General features: G+C 41.3%; 1 protein-coding gene across 1 annotated transcript in view; it reads right to left on the bottom strand.

Moving 5' to 3' along the window:
* The window catches only part of FAR2 (fatty acyl-CoA reductase 2), a gene marked incomplete at both ends in the record, with an annotated part of 75,934 nt that overhangs the window by 32,251 nt on the left and 23,201 nt on the right, over positions 1-20,482 (bottom strand). The gene's annotated exons all lie outside the window — the stretch shown is intronic.

The raw sequence follows: 20,482 nt of genomic DNA, 5'->3' as shown, positions 1-20,482 counted from the left end.
GACAACTGTGCACAAACCTTCTGAAAGGAAAAGAAAATCAATACTGTCAGCACCTGTCAGTTACTTATATGAAAACAGCAGTTTCCTCAGTTCTTATTTTTACTCTGAGTAGCTTAGTCACTGACAACAGTATAGCAGGTCTGGGTGCAGTTCTTCTTGCACTGTGAAAGCAGATGCCTACTGCAGGTTCCATATGGAGACCTTGGAGTTGGTCAATCTCACAGGCAAAGATGAATCCTGAATTTGAAAACACTGCATGAGCTTGCTAGAGTATTCTCTGAAAAAATCATCTTCAGGTTTAAGAAGCTTCTGTTCTAAGCGGTTTGTATCGTTGGCCAGCATTACTGCATTAAAGTTCCTCTATTTGGGGGCAGAGTGACAAGAAGAAGGGTAGAAAGGATGAATAGAATAGAGAGGCTGTGGGATCTGAAGAGGTATTATCTAGATTTCAAAGGATAACCACACTTCAAAGGTAACTAGCCTCCTAACAGAAACAAGTAAGTACTGGGAGAGGTTGCTGGTGGATGCGGTGTGCCACTACCTTTGCATGCATTTAAGAACTGTCTAGGTAAGCACTGCCAGGAAAGGCAGAAAATACTGAACCTGCCTTGGGGTAGGAGGATGTGCCAGCTGGCTTCTTGGTACCTCTGTGTTTTCTGGGTGATTCCTCCACTCTGTAGCGTACTAACCGGTAACAATGAGTTTGTAAATCTCTTTACTATCATGCCTTCTTGTTTTTCTAGAGATTGTTCTGTCTTTGATTTGCCCAGTGCTTACGTAAGAGCGGAAATGGTGTGACATGAATTAAACATACTAAAAGAAAAAGACATATGAAAGATTGCCTAATAATAAGAGCAATATTTTCTTGCATGACTAAGGGACTGCCATCTTCCTGCTTATCTGACAACCAAATTTAGAGAAACCTCAACGTTCTTAGGGATAAAGAAGTGAAAAGAAAATCATTAGCCTTCTGCACTATGCAGCACACTCTGTACTTGACTTCATGTACTTTTCCTTAACACACAGCTGCACATCCTTCATAAACCTGAAACTTCAGCAAGTTAACGGAAGTCAGGACAGGGTAATATTTCATTTCTCTCAGTTGCACTCAACTACATGTGTATTCCTGTAATGTCTAGGCCAGAGAACAGATTTCTAGACAGAGGAATCTAACCATGGACAAAGATGGTGAGAGCCAGCTGGATTGTAGGAACCCAGTTCCCAACAACTCATGTTCAGAACAAGGTACTAGCAGCATTAACACCTGTAAAAAACTTGTCTTCTAACAAGAGGGTGCTAGATTTGCTGCCCAAATATGCATCATCTCATGAGAGGTCACACATGAGCAAGCCCCAGTGAGACAGAAAATCAAAAGGAAAAACCAAAGCTACCTTGTCAGAGTTTTAGGAACAATTCTGCATTTGTTTGTTCAGTTGCGAAGAGAATGTAAAACTCCACCCAATGAGAGTTATTCTATACTGGGTTTACTTTGGCATAAATAATGCAGAGACAGAGGAAGAATGAATCAGCCCTTTCTCCATTGCAGACACGGCATATAAAAAGAAGTGTAGTATTTCTGCTGTGCCAGCCTTGATCAAATTTGGACAGTTATATGCTGCCTACATGCCATCTTCTCCTGACATTCTCGTTGCAGATAATACCTCCTTCAGTTTCTGTGCCTACTGCTAGGTATTTCCTACTGCCACATGCCACTTAACAGCTGCAGTTTTTCACCCCCTCCGATGATTCACTGCATTTCTCTGAAGGATGAAGGCAATTTCTAAATGCAAGCTCATAAATCAGCACAATGCTTTGGAAACCTTCTGGATCACAAGAACATTCAGTTCATTGTCACCATTAAATCAGATAACAGGAGCAGCTGTTTAATCAAAGTCTGCACCCTCTTTTATGGAATTTGAAGATTTCAGATTTGTCAGTGCTTTGCAGGGAAGTGCAAGAAGATTTAAAGACAAAACAAATGCAGCTTATCCCATACTGTTTCCTATAGTTCAAGGAGAACTGAACATGAAGATGATGCTTAGTCTGCAGATAAACAGTAATTTTGATTCTGCTCTAAATTCTGATTAGCTGATCCACAGCATATATAATAAATCCCCAGTAACTGCATGAGGCCTAAGGATTGCTCTAGCTCTTCTTTTTAGAAGCTGTCTGCCAATGCAAAATATATTCAATGGACAGAAGTGGGCTGCTGTGCTGTAGTGTTGGAACTGCATAAAAACACTGGCCAAGTCAGCAATACTTCAGAAGTGATACATGAATTGCCACAGAATTATAGTTAAGAGAGATGTTTGATTTCAAGTCATCCAGTATTAAATTGAGGGAAATCAATAATAAAATATCCTGATTTCAGTGTCATTGAGCATCTTAATGCATTCCAGAGGCAACACTGCTGCCTTGACCAAAACACAATAAATAAACCTAATAGCTGCTATTCTCACTTTAAACCTCAAACAGGATGCATGCTTTGCATAGGCTCTGCTGCCCTTCAACAGAGGTGAGAATTTCACTCTAAAATTTGTTGATTTTTTCTTATTTTACAACCAGGCAATTCCCATTTATAGTAATAATCTAATCTCTGTGATTTCAGTGTCAAGTGCTTACTATGAAAGCAGGACATCTACAATTACTCCAACATTATATCTAAGTATGCTTGATAGGCATCTCTTTCTCTATTCTTGCCCACTTAAGCTTTGACCTCTGTTCCCAAAGGACATCTCTTAACACTGCGTTCTCTGCTCTTGCATGAAAGCATGTAGTAGTTCAGAGAGATTTCTGCCCATCAATCTCTCAATCAGAAATTTTTCACAACTACAAAGATACAGAAACCTCAAAGAAAGGGCAAATTGCATATCACAGTATCACAGTATCACAGTATGTTAGAGATTGGAAGGGACCTCAAAAGATCATCTAGTCCAATCCCCCTGCCAGAGCAGGAACACCTAGATAAGGTTACACAGGAATGTGTCCAGGCGGGTTTTGAATGTCTCCAGAGAAGGAGACTCCGCAGCTGAACAATAAAGGAATCACTGAACAACATAAAATGCCAAAGGCTTCACATCTTCCTCAGGAGACATTTTCAGTGAAGCAAATACAAACTAATGAAAAGTAGAGCGCCTAAGCCATGGTTTACTTTAAAAAGAAACTTGCATGAGTTTGGTTTTATAACTGCCTTTCAAAGAAGCCTTGGTAGTCCTTCTTTTTTTGGACTTACCAGTCCACATCCCTAAAAAATACTATCCAAATTATACTGTTTTAACCAAATGTTGCCGGCTTTTTTGTTTTTATGTAAGACCAATAAAAAATGGAGTTCTCTGGTGCACAGTGGGACTAGGTGTGTTTAATAGGCGCTGGGATATTAGGCTTCACTAGGAGGATTATTGGAAGATGGTAACTTACGTTAAAGTATGCACATTTCAAGTAATTACCGTATAAGAACATTTAGAATGGAGAAAAATGAGAGAATTCCCACACAATCTCAGATATGAGAAACTACTGAGAAGAGTAAGGTTGAAATGGAAGGGATTGCTTAGCATAATTCAGGACAATATAAGCCTGAATTGCTGCTGTGAAGGACATATGATTTATTCTAAGCAAGACACAGGCCAAGTGGTAAAGCATCTTAACAGTTCCTTTAAAGAACAAGGCGTTCATTGAGTGTCTGGAATAATTTTAAAACGAAGTTGTTTGAAATCCCTCTTCTGAACAGAGCATTGGTGTGTAAATGCTACGGAACTGGCTATATGTAAACACACAGAGTAACACCCTGGTGCACCCATCCACCCCTCTGTGATTTCAATGGCAGTATCATAAATGGATATAAGTGACCACCACAAATTTAAACTACTGAAGTAGTTTGAAGTAATAAAAATAACTCTTAAAAACTACCTGATCTCTGCAGTTTTATTCTGCCGAAAGAGCTTAACTGAGTTGTGTTTCTACTGATAAAATCCTTCCGTACAGTCCTGAAGGAAGGTACAGAGCTACTTAAGAATTGCCATTGTAGCAAATTTGCAAAATAAGTGGGCAGCTTCATGACATAAAGTAATTAACTTGCAATTAATTTTTCAGCTGGTACATTTCCAGCAATAGGAATGAGGATTGCTCAGTCAAAAAGTGTGAAACTGCAGCTCAGAAAGCTTTAATGGGGATAGAGCCTTCTTTTTTCCCTCTCTCTGCCTCATTTCCTCTTCACAAAGTTGCTTTTAAGTATGGTTCTTCTCAAGGCAAATAAAGCATAATTCATCTAATCAGTCAGAAAGCATGCCGTGGAGTGTTCCTCATTATAGGAAAACAAATGGCTTATGCTTCAATCTAGAGCTATTACTTTCCCCTGACTGGAGCTAATGTAGTAGAAATACAGTACCCATGACCAACGTCTAGTAAACAAAATAGCTGATTATTTAAAGATAAAGACTGCAGAAACAAAGAGATGACAGACAGTTAATTTCAGTATAGGTCAGCTAAGGCTAATATGTATAGCCAGCTACTTCGGATGTGGTTTTAAACAGCCAATTTCCCTGAAAATTGGCTGCTGACAAAGCCTGCTGTCTTCTAGCAAGAATATGCCGGTTATGTGTTAATTACTCTGGAACAGTAAAAGGAGCTCTTTCAGAGGCAGGCATTGTAGACAGGAACATTAGGGACTTGACAGACATGGAAAAGCTTTTTGTGGTCCCAAGTACCATCTTACAGGTGGGTGGACAAGTCACAGACAGAATATGGGGTTTTCTTACACTCATCACAGATGTTTCTTGTACCCCTGTGTGGTACTTAGACAGACAACACTACCAGCATTTGATGGTATACTTGACAGTTAAAACAGGGGAAAAATTTAACTGCAGGGAAAGAGAATGGTAACACTTGGAGCTTTTCCTGCAGGAAACATTTAACATGTCTCTTCCCATGCATATTTGAAAACTGTTTTCCTTCTCATCCCTCCTCCATAGCTGTGCCCCAGTGTGGGCATAGGTGCAAGGGGAGTCAGTTGCTAAAGGATGGGAGGAGTACTTGGCTACAACCAGAGTCCTGTCCATCTCCCCTTCCTCAGTTCCTGCCATGTAGATTTCACTACAGATTACTTAGAGAATCACTGTATGTACTCAGAAACACAGTTATCCAGACATAGAATCTGAATCTGCTTTTCCATACTCATTGCCTTAATTACAGATCTTCGATATTTCACTGCCAGATTTGCTTTGGCACCAGGGAACATCAGGACTGTTTGCTGAGTCCCCAAGGCTAACCAGCCAGCAGTAAAGGATGTGTCAAACATAGATGCTTACTTCCTGGAGACATTTAAAGTGACCAAGAAAGACTTTGAAAAACATAGAAAAAAATAAAAAATAAACCCAACCAAAACCAGAAATTACTTTCCCATTTGAAAGTACCTAAAAATACCAGTCTGATTTATAAGCACCTACGGAGATTGGTGTTGCAGCCAGACAGTGTGATCTCTAATGCATTCTCATTATTTCATTAAAAAATGTACCTATCACAGGCACAGATAACTCTGAGGTTCCTCCCCTCTGAAAATATAAGCTTCATGTGTATACTCCTACAGATGGTGTGGAATGGAGTTTTGGGTAAGTGAAGGGACCACATGTAGGCAGCAGCTGCAAAGTGTGCTTTCAGGTACGACTCCCTTTCACATGGATGCTTAGTAGGGACAAAACAGACAGAGCTACCCAAAACTACTTATTTGGCTGACCAGGGATACTGCACTCATTAGATCACGCACAACGAAAGAAGCCCCAGAGCAGCCCTGCAGATGACTGAGATGCAGTTCTGGCTGCAAAAGTCACTCTCAGTTGTGATGCTTCACAGAATGGAGTGATGTGGGAAAGAGGTGGCCATCACAGGTGAAAACCCACCATGATGGCAACCTCAGGCAGCTGCAAAATACCTGACCCAGCACGATACAGTCAGCATCAGCTCTGTGTAGCAGTTCTTGTTTACACAGACGGTCATATCCTCTGATGGCTGGAACTGACTGAGCTTTGGGGTCTGTGTGGTGGTGTGTCCCTGTGTTAGACCATGCAGTAACTCATAATGTCACTTTTTAGTGAAAAACCTCTGCTGAAAAGTCTCCGAGGGATGCCCACAATTAGAGACATCCAGTCAACCTTATCTGAGCCAGACCCTGAGGGCACTTCTCCTGCTACAATGCTGGTTCCAAAGAGGATAACCAGGCACATTGGTTGTCACAGATACAGCTGAGGCAACCAGCACATAACCTGTATAATGTACAGGGTGGTACACATTTCAGAGTTCTGTTTCAAGGACAATTTCATGGATGCATCTGAGCCCTATAGCTCCTGTAAGTACATCTGGGTAAGTCTTGAGATACTCCATTTGGAACTTGGGCCATTCCAAAGAGCTGTTCCAAAGGAATGACTGCAGCAGTTGTGTATGGGTGGTTGTCCTGCACTTCTATGGTCACTTATTTAAGTCCCTGACCTCTTCCTGAGGCATAAAGTGGAGAATGCCATCTTGACAAGGATCACAGGTAATGTGGGCACTGAAGTTCACCTTGATTAAAAGTGTAAGGGAGGTAAGAATCCTTTGATGTCACGAGTAAGTTGACCCAATCAAGACAAACACATTGAATATTTAAAGCTACTCAAATAAAGAGAAAGATTTTTTAAACATTGTAGTGAGATGGCACTCAAGAGTAGAGAACTGAACATCTGGGAACGGAGAACAGTAATAGAGTAAGTCACTCTTCTAGCATGAACCATCATATAAGATTCTGGGATGTGAGGAGCAGGGAATCAGCAAATGATTAAAAGCCTTGTGCTGAACTGCCACCACCCAAGAGAGCAAATTAATTCTATAGAAATATCTATACACAGAAATTAAACTGTGCCAGGTTATGCCCTGGCACTGGAACTCAATCATCTGCATTGTTCCATTGTAAGAAGGGTCTTACCACAATTTTGGCCTGAACCAACTACCAGAAAGATGAACAAGTCCCTGGTCACAAGTGAGGAGTTAGCCTGGGACAGGGGCTTTTCCCACATGAGGCCATGATAAAGGTAAGGAGGTTTAATGTCGTGAGTGCAAGCTATCAAATGAAGTGTGACCAGCAGGTCAAAGGAGGTGATTCTTGCCCTCTACTCTGCTCTTGTGAGATCTCAACTTGGAGTCCTGCATCCAGCTCTGGAGAACCCAACACAAGAGGGATGTGGAGCTGCTGGAGTGAGTCCAGAGGAGGCCACAAAGATGTCCAGAGGGCTGGAGCACCTCTGCTATGGAGACAGGCTGAGAGAGTTGGGATTGTTCAGCCTGACAAGAGACAGCTCTGAGAGGACCTTAGAGCAGCTTCCAGTGCCTAAAAAGAGACCCTCAGGAAATCCGGAGCGGGACTTTTTGCAAAGGCGTGTAGTTACAGGACAAAGGGGAATGGCTTTATCTGGAAGAGGGTACATTTAGATTAGCCATAAGGAACCATTCTACGATCTATCTAGAACAATTTGTCATGTAACTGTTTTTCTTTTGTGTTCACATCCCACACAAATATTTTGGCCTTCTGATGCCATTCCACATACCTTTTTTTTTTGCTCATCATGACAATGTAATCGTTTTGATTGGTCTTTTAAAGAGAAGCACTAAGCACAGGTACCTCAGCCTGTCAAATATCTGCTTATTTCCTTGCTGTCACTTAACTACAATCATATTCTCATAGTAAGGCTACATGCAGCACGCACAGTAAGTAGACAAACTGGAAAATTACTGGGAAATGATAGGAAGGCAGTGCTATTTATGAGACTAATCGGAAGAACAGGGACAATACAAGAAGTGAATGCACTTCTGAAAAAAGACCAATTCAAGTGAAAAAGAAAACAACTGAGATTCTAAGAAAATGTCTAAGAAAGGATGACTTAACCATTATAAACCAATTTTCTGTAGTGTCACCATTCCAAGCAATCTAGGGAGAAGAGAGTTACAAGTAATCCTTGATTTCCATCCAAGGAACCTTTAGCTTAGGGAATTTAAAACTTCTTTAAGAAGATAGAACCATCTGTCCAAATAGTGTCCAGCTACTTACAACACAGTGTGGGTCTGCAAGCACTGCTCTTACCAGAGACCAGCTGTAATGAATGCCTCTGATTATGGCCAGTTCTTAGAAGAATCCATGGAAATCCTGCAGAAATGGGTGCAGAAGCCAACACGCAAGCCTGACAGCTGGATTTACAGATCAGACCTGCTCTCTGAATCCAACCTCTTTGCCTATTATACAAAATAAGGACTGCTTTCTGTATTTGAGACCTCTTTTGACAGTGCTTGGATCAATCTGTTCTGCCCATAATAAAGATTCTTAAAAATCACCTCCTCCTGGCGTGGTATAAATTAATACAAGCAGTCCCACTGAACTGTGTCCGATCCTGATGTAAGGGAAAGGCAAATTTGGCCCATGAAGTCCATACCAGCCTTTTGGCATGTCTATTTCCCTTTGTACTGGCTTGAGTCTCATCAAGCAGCAGCTGTAGTCTTCTTTCAGAATAAAGATACCTGTTGCTAGGAGGGCCATTTAACGTCAGCTTGTGATAGTAACACTCCTACAAGGAGCAGATGCCACTCACTTCCTGGTACAAAGATCAGAGCGTTGCCACAGATGGTTCAGTTACACCATGTGAAAATTTTCTCCCTACCCTGCCGTTGGAGATATACCTGATTAGAGTGCTCTGACAGGGCTGATGGTGAGAGACAAGACAGATGATGTTTCACGCACCCTGCGAGACTTTTCTTCTTTAAGCAGTAAAAGACAGAATGAGTTTTGTTTGCAGTCAGGTAGGAGTTTATCTTTTTTCTTTTCTTTATTTTTTTTAATGGTAGAGAAATCCAGATATGTTAGCATGGAAAGAGACACACACACATTTTGAAGAGGATGAGGAAAGCCATATCAAGTGTCCATAAGCCAACATCAGGTTTTAGCTCGCTCTGGCATCTCTCAGAGACTTTTGGAGGGTAATCAACCATTCCAAGCCCAGCTTACCATGTCTATTAATTGTTCCAGCTAAAGTCATAATGTTAAAACTTGCTGATCAGCGGATCTGTGACTCCAGACATCTTTTACACTGACACTCGCAAGATACTCCAAATACTGTCCATCTAGTAATAGAGAAGTTACTTTTATTTGCAAGTGCATTCTCAGCTCATACTGAGAATTCATGTACACTGAAAAGGAATTCATGTTTTATGTATACCCTGCCCTTAGCTTCTATATCTAGATTGCACCAATCAATTTTATGGTACTCAGTCCATACAAGGCAGAAAAGTGAGCACCTGGGCTAATTATGCTTCAGGTGTAACAAATCACTGTGTCACCAGAATGAGCAATGTTTCCAGCTAGGTTGAACAAGAAGAAGTTGTACACAAAAGTCTCCCCATCTGTCTGAGTAGGGATTACTGTTAATAAGTCTGTGTCCTTGGCCCTAGTCATACAAGGTTATAAATTACTTTAATGCTTTAACCTACTGGCTGAAGGAGAGGAAACAAGGAGAACATCCTACAAGCAGCCACCCATACTGGAATGCACCTCTCATCCCACATAGTGGTTTTACAAATAAGAAATACACAATGTTCTGCAAATAGTAGTTGCATAAGGCTATACATCCTAACTACATATTTATCTGAGGGAAGTACAACTCATCTCTAACATTAAGTCTCCACCTGTTCTGCCATATTGGGTAGAGGCAGCTCATCTGTTTCCCAGATTTCCTGGGGAAAAAAACCCAACAAACAATACTTAAAGAGCTGTCCCAAACTATATGGACCGCAAAGCTAGCATCTTTCATACAGCATATAGCTTTCTGCAGATGCTACTATAGGATGATATGGTGTAAGCAGGAGGTTCTGATGGAGCATTAGGTAAGGGCTCTACTGGGAGTGAGGGAAATTACTAAAACAGTTGAAGGACAACAAGGCTGCATGAGCACAAAACCAGAGTGTGAAAAACTTGTTACTTTGGTGCTGTGGTATACATGCTGTGTACAAGATAAGAAACTGCTTGTGCTTAACTGGAACTAGGCAGAAAAGACAAAGGTAAAATAAAATGATTTCTCTTAGTGAGTGTATATGGTAAACAGTATGATGCCAGTATGGAATGGATACTGGAGGGGAGTTTTGGGGTGCAAAGTCTTCCAAAGTCACCTGTACCTAGGGAACCATATAAGTAATACCATACAAAGTCAAGATTGTCCAAGTAACAGCACTGAAAAAAACCCACCAAACTTGGGTATCGATGCAGCAATGACACCAACTAGGAAAAAAAGTAACTGGGGAGAGACTATTTCTTTGGGAGAAGTCTGGATGGAGAAAAAGAGGTGCATGATGGTGAAAAGATGCATCCACAAACAGCAAACTGGGAGATAAGATATAAAATCAAGTGCAGAATAAAGGAGGATGGGATTTTTTGTTGCTAGGAGTGTGGACACCTACAGATGGTGATGAAGCTGATCTTTGAGTCTGCAATGATGCTGGAGGAACCCCTACTGGACAACCTGCTGGAAGACCTGGTGTATGAGAGTGCAAAAAGGAGGGATAGGCTTATAATGGAAAAGGAGATAGAATTGCAAATCAACAGTAGTTAGGTGTGATTCATAAGACTTAAGAATGCTAATTAGTAGGTTTATAGTTGTCTGTGCTTTTAGATTAATTATCATTTAATTGCTTTATTAGACTTTTAGTAGTGAATTGCTTAATTTAAAAACATCATAGTCTCTTAATTCAGTTCTGCCTGAAGCCTGCAACCTGAAGAGGAAAGTCGGACTTACAAAGCAACATACGACTACTACCTCTGGCTCACCAGCCTGAAAAGACCAGCTCTAACCATTAATCAACCGGGGTATCCTTCCCCCCACCTCCAGATGGATGCTCAAATTTGCACCCAGTCTCTGTCTCCATCCTTTCACCAAATGACACCTGTAATCCACAGGATCCAAAGCACTTATAACAGAATGAGAAAACATTGATCTTTATGTTCTCTAATTTCCTATGCTCAGCTCACGACACTTGTTTCTCACATCTGCACAGGAAAATGGCAAGCCCAGTGCTATATCATGATCTTAGAGAGTTTCTGGAATTGCTTCATGGTGTCATCCCGAGGGATCCTCGGCAGCATGAACAGATCTTGCCCACCGAACTCCTAACTGTGATGAAGGGACTCTCTTACTCTCTTGGTCCCTGCCTTCCCCTGTGCTTTCCTTTTACAGTACCTTTTCCTGGTACTGCAGTATCACTTTCCACCTCTTTGGGACCCCAAGTATCACATGCAATTTGTGATCCCTGGTATGCTCAAGCAGGAAAGTGGAAGTACTGCTGTGCTATAGGCGTGGAAAATGATTTCTGAGGTGGCACACACTCTAATGGCGAACTTGTGTCTTGGGAGTCTCCAGTAGAAAGCAGGCTGGTGGCCAAGTATCTCATGTATGGATTCCTGTAACTTCAGACATATGCTGGTTTCAGACTCTTTTTTTTTCAGCAAAAGTGTTTTTAACTTACCAGGTTAGTAGGACTCAGAGGAAAGAAAGAGGAAAATCCTAGTCCATGCAATTTCCTTACATTGAACACCTTATAGCAGCTCGCCCTTCTCAAATGAAAAGCATTCAGTTTTGGCATCTTCTCTCCAGGGATAATAGCACAGCTATTACGTGCCTGTCATTTACTCAATTCATCACGCAGAGCATTGCAATTTTATCTAATTCAGAAAGAGTAAAAACGTACTAACCCAAGAATATCTTCTTCCCTTTTACACTGGAAGAGATGACTCTCCAAAACAGTTTCCTTTCCTCCCACATGCCTAAAAGCATCTCCCGAAAAGGCTCAATTTATATAATATCTGTTCATCACTCTCTGAACCAAGAGAAATAATGACTCACGAACAATGACACTGACAGTGTTGGAGTCATCTGTGTCGTATGAGGAATAGAGATCAACGGTGTGCCACTATAGAGAAAGAAGCTCAGGAGATCATCTCCAAGATTAAAACCCACTTTTGAAGGGATGCTCATCTGCGTTTGGGGTTGCAGCTAGGCAGACAGGCGTTTCCTTGCATGTTGCTCAAAAGACCTTGCCAGTTTACATATGATTTTACAAGCCCAGATGACAAGTCTGAAACATTACTGCAGGATGTTTTGTATGGATAGCCTTTAGCTCTGCAGCTAAATATCAGTTATTGTAGCTAAGAATGGTTCAGATTACATATAGTCATTTATTTTAAAAATGGGTATCTTTACTAATGCTGAAGGCAAGTAGAATCAAGTCACAGACTCCTTAGTACTGCTTTTATTAAACCCAAGTGAAACTCGGTCTTGTCAGCTTCATAACTAGTAGCAGCAGCACTGTATCTTGTGTGTCTGGTTAAGAATTTCCCACTACACTGCAGCCAGCACTAAATGAAAAAGTTCACTGTAGATATGGACTTCAACATAACCTCCCCTGGGTGTGCAGGCCTAATAGACCTGAAACTGCGTTTCAGTCAATACAGCAATCAAAAGAGTCCTGAAAAAATGCTGCCAAGTAAAAAGGGGCCACTTATTTAACTGCTTTCAGTTCTTGCACTGGTAAAATTGAGATGCTGTTTATCTAATTCCCAGCTGGTGGGATGTTTAAACACCCTGAAAATGAAACACCAACGTATGAAATGGCTGGCAAGGAGCTCTTAAGAGATTATTCATGACTGAGCAAATAGCACACAGTACTAGGCACTTCTTTTGTAGGGGAAAATCTCTTTCTTGGGGAGAGACTTTAATCTACCCACTCAGCAGCCTGGTGTCAGAAATCATTCTGTATTGACCATGAAAGTCATCATCAGCACTGACAATTAAACCATGACCTTTAAGGAATAAGTACATTTTTATCAACACTAGTGGACTGAATTGAGCTTAACTGAAGAATTTGCCATTTTAACCATACATATTGGTGTGTCTACCGGACAATGTTTTCTGAGGTGTTTCTATATGCAAACTACCACCTCCCCGGGGAGCTGCAGAGAGGAGCACTTCTAGCCTCACAGGCATGCAATTACTATCACACCTTCGTGGTTCCCACCACTCTGCAGCAGGACACATCTGGGACAGACACTCTGCAAGTCTCCTGCTGCTTCAATTCCTCCTGTATCTAAGGATCCACATACAGGGCAGTTGCCTAGTGAATAGGCCTGTGTTGCTGGTCATAGAAGGCTGCCCAGGTAAGGCAACCACACATGAATAGCTACCAAAGGCTCAAAGAGTGATACCGGTCATCCCAGGTATGGTTTATCACTCTTGTTTTTTCTCTCCAGACCTTTGGAGATACCATGTAAAACTAGACTTATGTTGACCTTCAGCAGAAATTCTCAGTGGTTTTCTACAACACCTTCAAGTAGAGAGAAGTCAATCTGGAGAGGCAAAAGTCTTTATTTTCAGTCTAAGTTTTGAGTGCCTGGTTTCTGCCTTCCTGTGCTCAATGATAAATACATCAGCATTTTAAAAAGAAACAGCTCAAGATAAACTTTTCCATAGAAAAGATATTTAAAAGCAATTTCTATACCAGGGAGAAATACCACTGTCAAGTATACAACAGACAGCCTTGCTTCACAGTTCATTCTTCTGTTTGTATTATGGTTACCTTTCATATTCCTATTCTTCAGCAAATCAGCTTGATAGATTAATCCTTTTTTTTGAGAGTCGGTCTTAGTCACTAGAATCTGTTCACCAAGAACCATCTGTTCCCCAAGATTTCCCTCCCACACACCATGGTGGAATTACGCCTACAATGAGTTTCTTCTATTAGGAAAGCAATGACTATAACAAGCTTGGTGACATGAGTCCCTAGGGAGAAAACACAAGTACTCAAGTCTTTGTTCATAATTATTGTAAAGTGTTAACGTGCAATACCTGCTACTCAAGGACTAACTCTAGAGGGTAAGTGAATGCATCTACCCTTCCCTTCCAGGGTCAGAATTTAATACTAGAAATGATGCTTTAAGCCATGGTGGTATCATCACAAGCAACAAATGAGGAAATCTGTCCAACTTCTGTTTGTCACCTGAGAAACATTTAGGAGAGGAAACACTGCTATGATTGTCTTCCCCATGACGCATAATGGAGACAGTCTGATCACACAGCCCATGTCAATGCTAGGTCAGAGCAAATGAGAATAGCTTCACTGACACCACGTATTTCAGCTGAAGACATAGCTCTTTTTTTTTTTTTTTTCATGTGAAAGCTCATATTGAAGGTTTCCCTGCAGTAAAATATCCACACTTCAGTTAGGGAAGGCAGCTGGCCCAGAGGTTAACACACTGACCTGGGATTTAGATACGGATTTACCAGCTTCAGCTCCCTGCTCTGTAGTGATTGCTGATTCTCACTCTTTTGCTACAACACCAAAAGCTCAAGACCTGTACAAGAAGTGGGGGTTGGGAGTGAGTGAATGATGCTGTGCCAGCCCTTCTTCACCTTCCACAGCCTAGGTCCTAATTTCCTAATTTAATTGACTGTGTTTATGTGTGAGTTACGGGTGATGCCCCTCAGATTCCTTCCTCTGCCTCTGACCTTTTCCTGTTCACGCTTAAGTCACCTAATCTTGTCGACTTAGACTCATCCCATCTACCTGACCTAACTGTCTGGGAGAGCTTAATAAGATTAAACTGAAAGAGCTGACAGAGCTGTTATGAAGGTATCATCTCTCATCAAATCTGTTATCTCTGACAAATAATAACAATAAAGCGTGGGCCTTATCTTGGGGACCTCACCCAAAGTGCAGGATGTAGACAACAGACAAAAAACTAGGCTGCAGCCTGTGCTACATATTCATGCTTCACCAAATACCAGGAGCAAGAGCACCCTGGGTAGCTGTCACCTTCATTTTTGTCACTCAAGCAAGAAGTCAGATTGCAGTGGAGAAGTGAGTAAGCAAATACATGCCATGCCTTCAACAGAAAACAAACTGTGAAGGAGTGAGAAAATCAGTTGCTGTTTTTGCATTAAAGGAGATACTATCAAAGAAATAGCAATTCTCTTCTGCTTTACCTATACAGCATTTTCACGCAGTCCCTGAAGCGTCCAGTTGAAGCAACCCCCTGGAGGGGTGCTTTTTTGTAGAGAAAATCTAATCTCCTTTAACAGGATGTTACAGTTTTCAGAATAGAAATGGCATTTCTTAGCACTTTCCAGGGTTGCAGCTCAGGAGCCCTGGCATCTTACCAGTACATGGGCTTGGCTATGTCTTTGGAGCTGAAGTACATCTAGCCTTGCTGTCTGAATGAAAACTAATGAAAAGAAGGGAAAAGGAGTGCTGAGTAAATTAAATGCAGCTCCTGTCAGAGGAAAGGAGTACAAAACAGTATGTAGGCAGAGAAATTATCCAGCGGCACAAGAACCACCATGCAGGAGCAGACCTAAGCTGTACTTGTTCTTAGCTGTTGCCTGGAAAGAGCCACAAGGGATGTTTCAAAGAAAGATTTCAGTAGTTTGCATCAGGCAGCTGGGAAATCACATCTCCCCAGTTAGGTCTTAGGATGGTTTATAGGAGGAAGGGATCATTTTAAATGTTTAAGTTATGCTATCTTTATATATTTATTTTACTTGCAACATATCTTTTATCAATACAAATGTTTAGCTTTAAGACTCATTTCATTGCCTCAGTAACAACATACACAATTAATTTTAAAATCTAGATACTCTTTAGTATCATAGACTTTCCTTCTTCAGCATTGAGCTTGCTTTTGCTTTCACTGAACATCCCTTTTTCTGGACACTTAGCTTATCTCATTTTGGTTTTATTTATTTTTAGCATAGATGTCTTTGGCCACCCTGGGTTCATGTTCTGATGATTCTTCTGATGCCAGAGATTTGAGTATCTACTAGCACATGAGCAATTTGTAGCCAAGCATACAAAGCTCACTGCTTTCCTAGAGAGCATCTGCATTCCAAGGAATTCACTGTTTCCATAGGCACAAGGCCCACAGAAAATCTAAAAATCTAAAGAGGATGGTCTCAAAGCCATTTGAGTGGCCAGGGAATGACACTGATTAAATGGCCCTACACCTTCCAGATTAGACTTGAGGCAGAAGGGACAGAAGGGTAACTAAAAATCTCCAGACATATCTTTTGGATTGAAAATAGGGGGTTTTTTTTATTAAATATACCATTAATACCTAACTATTACTCAGCCTTCCCCTTTATAAAGAAGAGCCATATATTTTTTCATGGGCGGAAACAGAGACACAGATTTGATATAATTTACCCGAGGTCACATAACAAAGCAATGGAAGAACCGGAAGGAGCGTCTAGCTATTTTAAAGCCCTTTAAGAGGTGATACTCCTTCCTGAACTAAGTACTTCTTTCCTGAGAGCTGACGTTTGAGTGCCAAATCAACAGTAAAATTTTGGCACTGGCTCAAGGTCAAACTTACCAGTTTGTTTCTTTTGTTTGTTTTTTTTTTAATACCGCACACACATTTTGAGATTATGAATATTACCTCTTTGTACCTGAAGCATAAGAAACTGTGCTTAATGAAGGCAGGATATGCTAGGGTGAATAGTAACAAACTTGGGTGATAGGCCTGTGAAAGAATCTATTCTTTTTGTAGGTACCATGTGCTCTCCTCTGTCACTGTTCTTTGCTTTTCTTTCCAACTGCCAGAAGACCACGGGCCCCCAGGGAGAAGGAAGACGGAAGAACCTGGGTGAGGCAGAGTAATGCCAGTCACAGGCAGTATCAGCCCTTAGGGAAACATCTGAAGGTGGTATTAACTGGAGAATGCCTCTGCCTGTCTCCAAGCAGGCTGGGAAGATCACTCTTTCTAGCTCCAAGCTTACAAAGAAAGAGGGTATCAACAACTGCTTTGCTTTCCATGCCCCCCCCCCCCTATAAACTTGTTTTGTCCCATTCTAATCAGGTGATAACATTTATCTGGAGCAAAACTGCCAAGAAATAGCAATTCTAACATGTCCTACAGTGTTAACACAGTTTGGAAACATGGAAATTCCCACTTGGTGAAACAGAGGCTTCATCTAAAGAAAAGGACAGTGGTGAAAATTGTCCCCGGCGTACATATTAGAAAGGAACTAAACAGTGACTGATGTCTGACTGAGTCAGATGCTGGCAAATGAAATAATGTATAGCAACTAACGTAGGAAATCACAAGAATCTTCTCTGCAATTCACAGATGAACACAGGTGAGGCAGCTGTGTCAACTCTCCTTTGATACAATACAGATCCCAAATCAGCACGGAAGTAGGAGTGCAATGGTACATGAAAAACATTTACAGAAACAATCTCAGATCTCAAAAGCACCTCTCCAAGACCTTTTCATATTGCCCATTTTGTGTAAATGGATGGATAACTTTCAATTGGATTAGGCTAAATGTATGTCACTGCTATAAACAGCAGCAGGGAACCGATGCCTTAGGATTGCCAGAGCTTGTGTTTTCATGTCCCCTTCAGCAGGAGGTTAATCTTTGCTCTTTATTACAGACATAAGCAAGGCTTCAGTTTAGCCACACCTTTGAGCTCCTAGCATCAAAAATATTTGCTCCCTCTTTCGACAGTTGCTCAGCCTCTCCCCTCTTATGATAGATAACGCATCAAGCACATTCTCTAACATACCCTTCGGGAACCTCCCCAGGACACTAACCATACATTTTATTTTGACAAATTTCACAAGAATGCTTTTCTTCTGCAACTGATTCAGTCCGGCACAAAGGGTAATTTTATAGCATGTATTTCTATGTAAAAGTTATCACTTCTACTTAAATTACTTGCTTTCTCCTACTGTCACTGGGGAAATATTCACCTTTGAATCAAAGACAATGTAGAGATTCAGAGAAACACAGAAACATGCCCCCATTTATATGCACCTACTTAAGGTGCTCAGCAGTTATTCACTGCTGTTCAAAATACACAATGGCACACATGGAGAGTTAATATCATGTACAATTGGCTTTTCAGTTAAATTGAAAATTTAATATGAGAGAATTTGGTTTTCAGCCTGGTTTCCAAGGAAACATTTCTAGATACTATTGGTGGAGGTTACACGTTGACTTGTCAGGCTCATGATTTCCTTTGTTCCTGGTCCATCAGTTTGATTTCTGTTATCATCTGTCTTCCCTACTGAAATACATGCTAATATGGGGGGAAGGGTTTCTTAATACATGCAAAATAATCACTGTTTCCCAAACAGCCTCCCCAAAAGACAGACACTCAAAAAGCAGTAGCAATGATTAAAGGAGAATAAATGAAATGAATACATTTGAATTAATTTCAAACGTGATATCCAGATTTGTATATGTACAAGTTTGTTCAATGTTGATAAATATCTACTGGAGATAATCTACAATTTTACTATTTATCTCTAACAAGCAGATGGGCTCCCACATTGCCATTTTCAGGAGTACAAACACATTCCGGAACCATAAATGAAACAAGGAAGAGTTTAAGAATATGTGTGCAGGTTTTTAACCAAACATGCCCATTCATTACTAAAGTGAGATTTTATAACCCTTTAGGATACCCACATTTTCTACAATCACAACACTAGCAGATGATGAGGACCACAGAAAATCAATCACTAGTGTCACTGCTTTTTGAAGACAAGGGGCAATACACACTGGAGTGCTCATATAGGACAGAAAACAGGTCCCAGCCCCACAGGCAGGCACTGACCCAGGCCAGAGGCATGCTGCCTTGGTCTGGTTCCTCCCCAGCTTTGTTTCTTACCAAAAAGGTGGTTTCTACAAAGGAAGAGAGGGCAGCTAAATATTTTAATGCACACAGGAATGAAGCTTTGCTTGTAATGCTTAATGAAATTATACAGACTCAAAGATACCACTGCTGCTGTTTCTACTTTTGTCCTTACTTGTGTTTCTGCTCGCTCCTTCTTTGTGACTTTGCAAGGAAAAATATGGGGAAGTGTGGCGTTTTCCTCCTTCTTCCCAGGTGGAAAGGGGTTGGACCTCCCTCTTCCCAGGACAGTCACGTGAGCTCAGAATGCAGTATTTTTTCTCCTTGTTTACCTTTTCCAAAAGTTCTGTAGTAGCAGAAGGCTAGCATGGCTTTTTTTAAGGACACTATTAATACGCTTCAGACATGAGAGAAGATTCCTCTCTGCCCAGGTAAAACCCAGTCTTCATCCTAAGCTATGTCAGTCACAAAATATGACATACAGGATGGTGTTGTTTGCTTCCTGGACTGCATTATGCTCTTTTCCATAAACGCCTTGCACTGCAATTGCCCCAGCCCATGCTTTCTTTACTCTTTTCCTCTCCTGCCATCTAAACTGCATAGTAGTAAACACTTTCCTCTGCCTTGTATAGTACACTTCTGTCTACATTTGGTTTAAAAGCTTAAAATTTCTCTTCTTGGCATGCACAACATTTCCAGTAGGACACATTCATCTCCTGCACCCTGTAACGATCCTGGCAACCAGGAGCAGACATTAAGAACTATGTTTTATGTTAATAATTCGATGATGAACCAATAGCCTCCAAACTGGAGCAAGACATGCTCTGCTTGTGTAAAAGCACAAACACCAATGCTGCTATGAGCTGAATCTGACCTTGTAAAATGTCTGCCTTAATTCCTACAGAGCAACATGTACTACGTGATTTTCCCCTTCAGACATTCATAATTTAATAACAAGTCTGCTACAACAATTTCCCCCTAACTTGTGATCTAATTTTCCATCCCTTCTCTCCTATTCTATATAAACAGATTTAATTCCTTCCTTTGTAGTCTACACTGAAATTAGGAAAGGAATGGGAGGCAGGTTAATATTAATTTAATTTCTGCAAAAAGCTGATGAAGAAGTCTTTTTCTGAAGATGTGGTCCTGAGACACAGTGTCTGTGAGACACTGAGAGAAATGCAGACAGAAATGCTGGGTGCTCTCAGTAGGATGGCTAAGGAGGTGCAGGCTGGAGATGCCAAGGGGGTACCCACTGCTGGCACTTAGTTTCATGGGATGCTTACAGAATTAGGACATCGCTGTAACTTTGACAGCAGAGAGCATGCATTTGGAGGCAGCGCTGAAGGAAGGCTGCTTGTGACCTGGATGGGGGCCACTTCATGGCACCACTCTTCCCACCTTTTACCCTCCTGACCTGCATGGGCCCAGGAAACTGGGGGTTGACCAGTCCCACCCCTGGCACTTCCCCAGTGTCACCCTGCCAGCAACAGCTCCTGCAGCACAGTGTGCTGAGGCACCCAGTACCCTCACTTGTGGGTGGTTATTGCTTTATTTGTTGTTCCAGGATACCCCTCCCTCACTGTCCTTGTTACTGCACTGTTTCAGTGGTAATAAACACTACTTTATTATCCATTTCCTTTACAGCAGGTGTGTGATGGTGCTGGAAAGGCATGAGACACAGATGAAGGTCAGCTGGACCACAGTGACGATGTGGGGTTAGACACTGCTCCCAGGACTTCAAGGCATATGGTCTTGAGGGAGACAAAAACAAGGGAAAACATCCAATAGA

The sequence above is a fragment of the Psittacula echo genome (genome assembly GCF_963264785.1).
Source record: "Psittacula echo genome assembly, chromosome: 1".
Taxonomy (NCBI): Eukaryota; Metazoa; Chordata; class Aves; order Psittaciformes; family Psittacidae; genus Psittacula; species Psittacula echo.
This window is presented reverse-complemented; position numbering and strand designations above follow the sequence as displayed.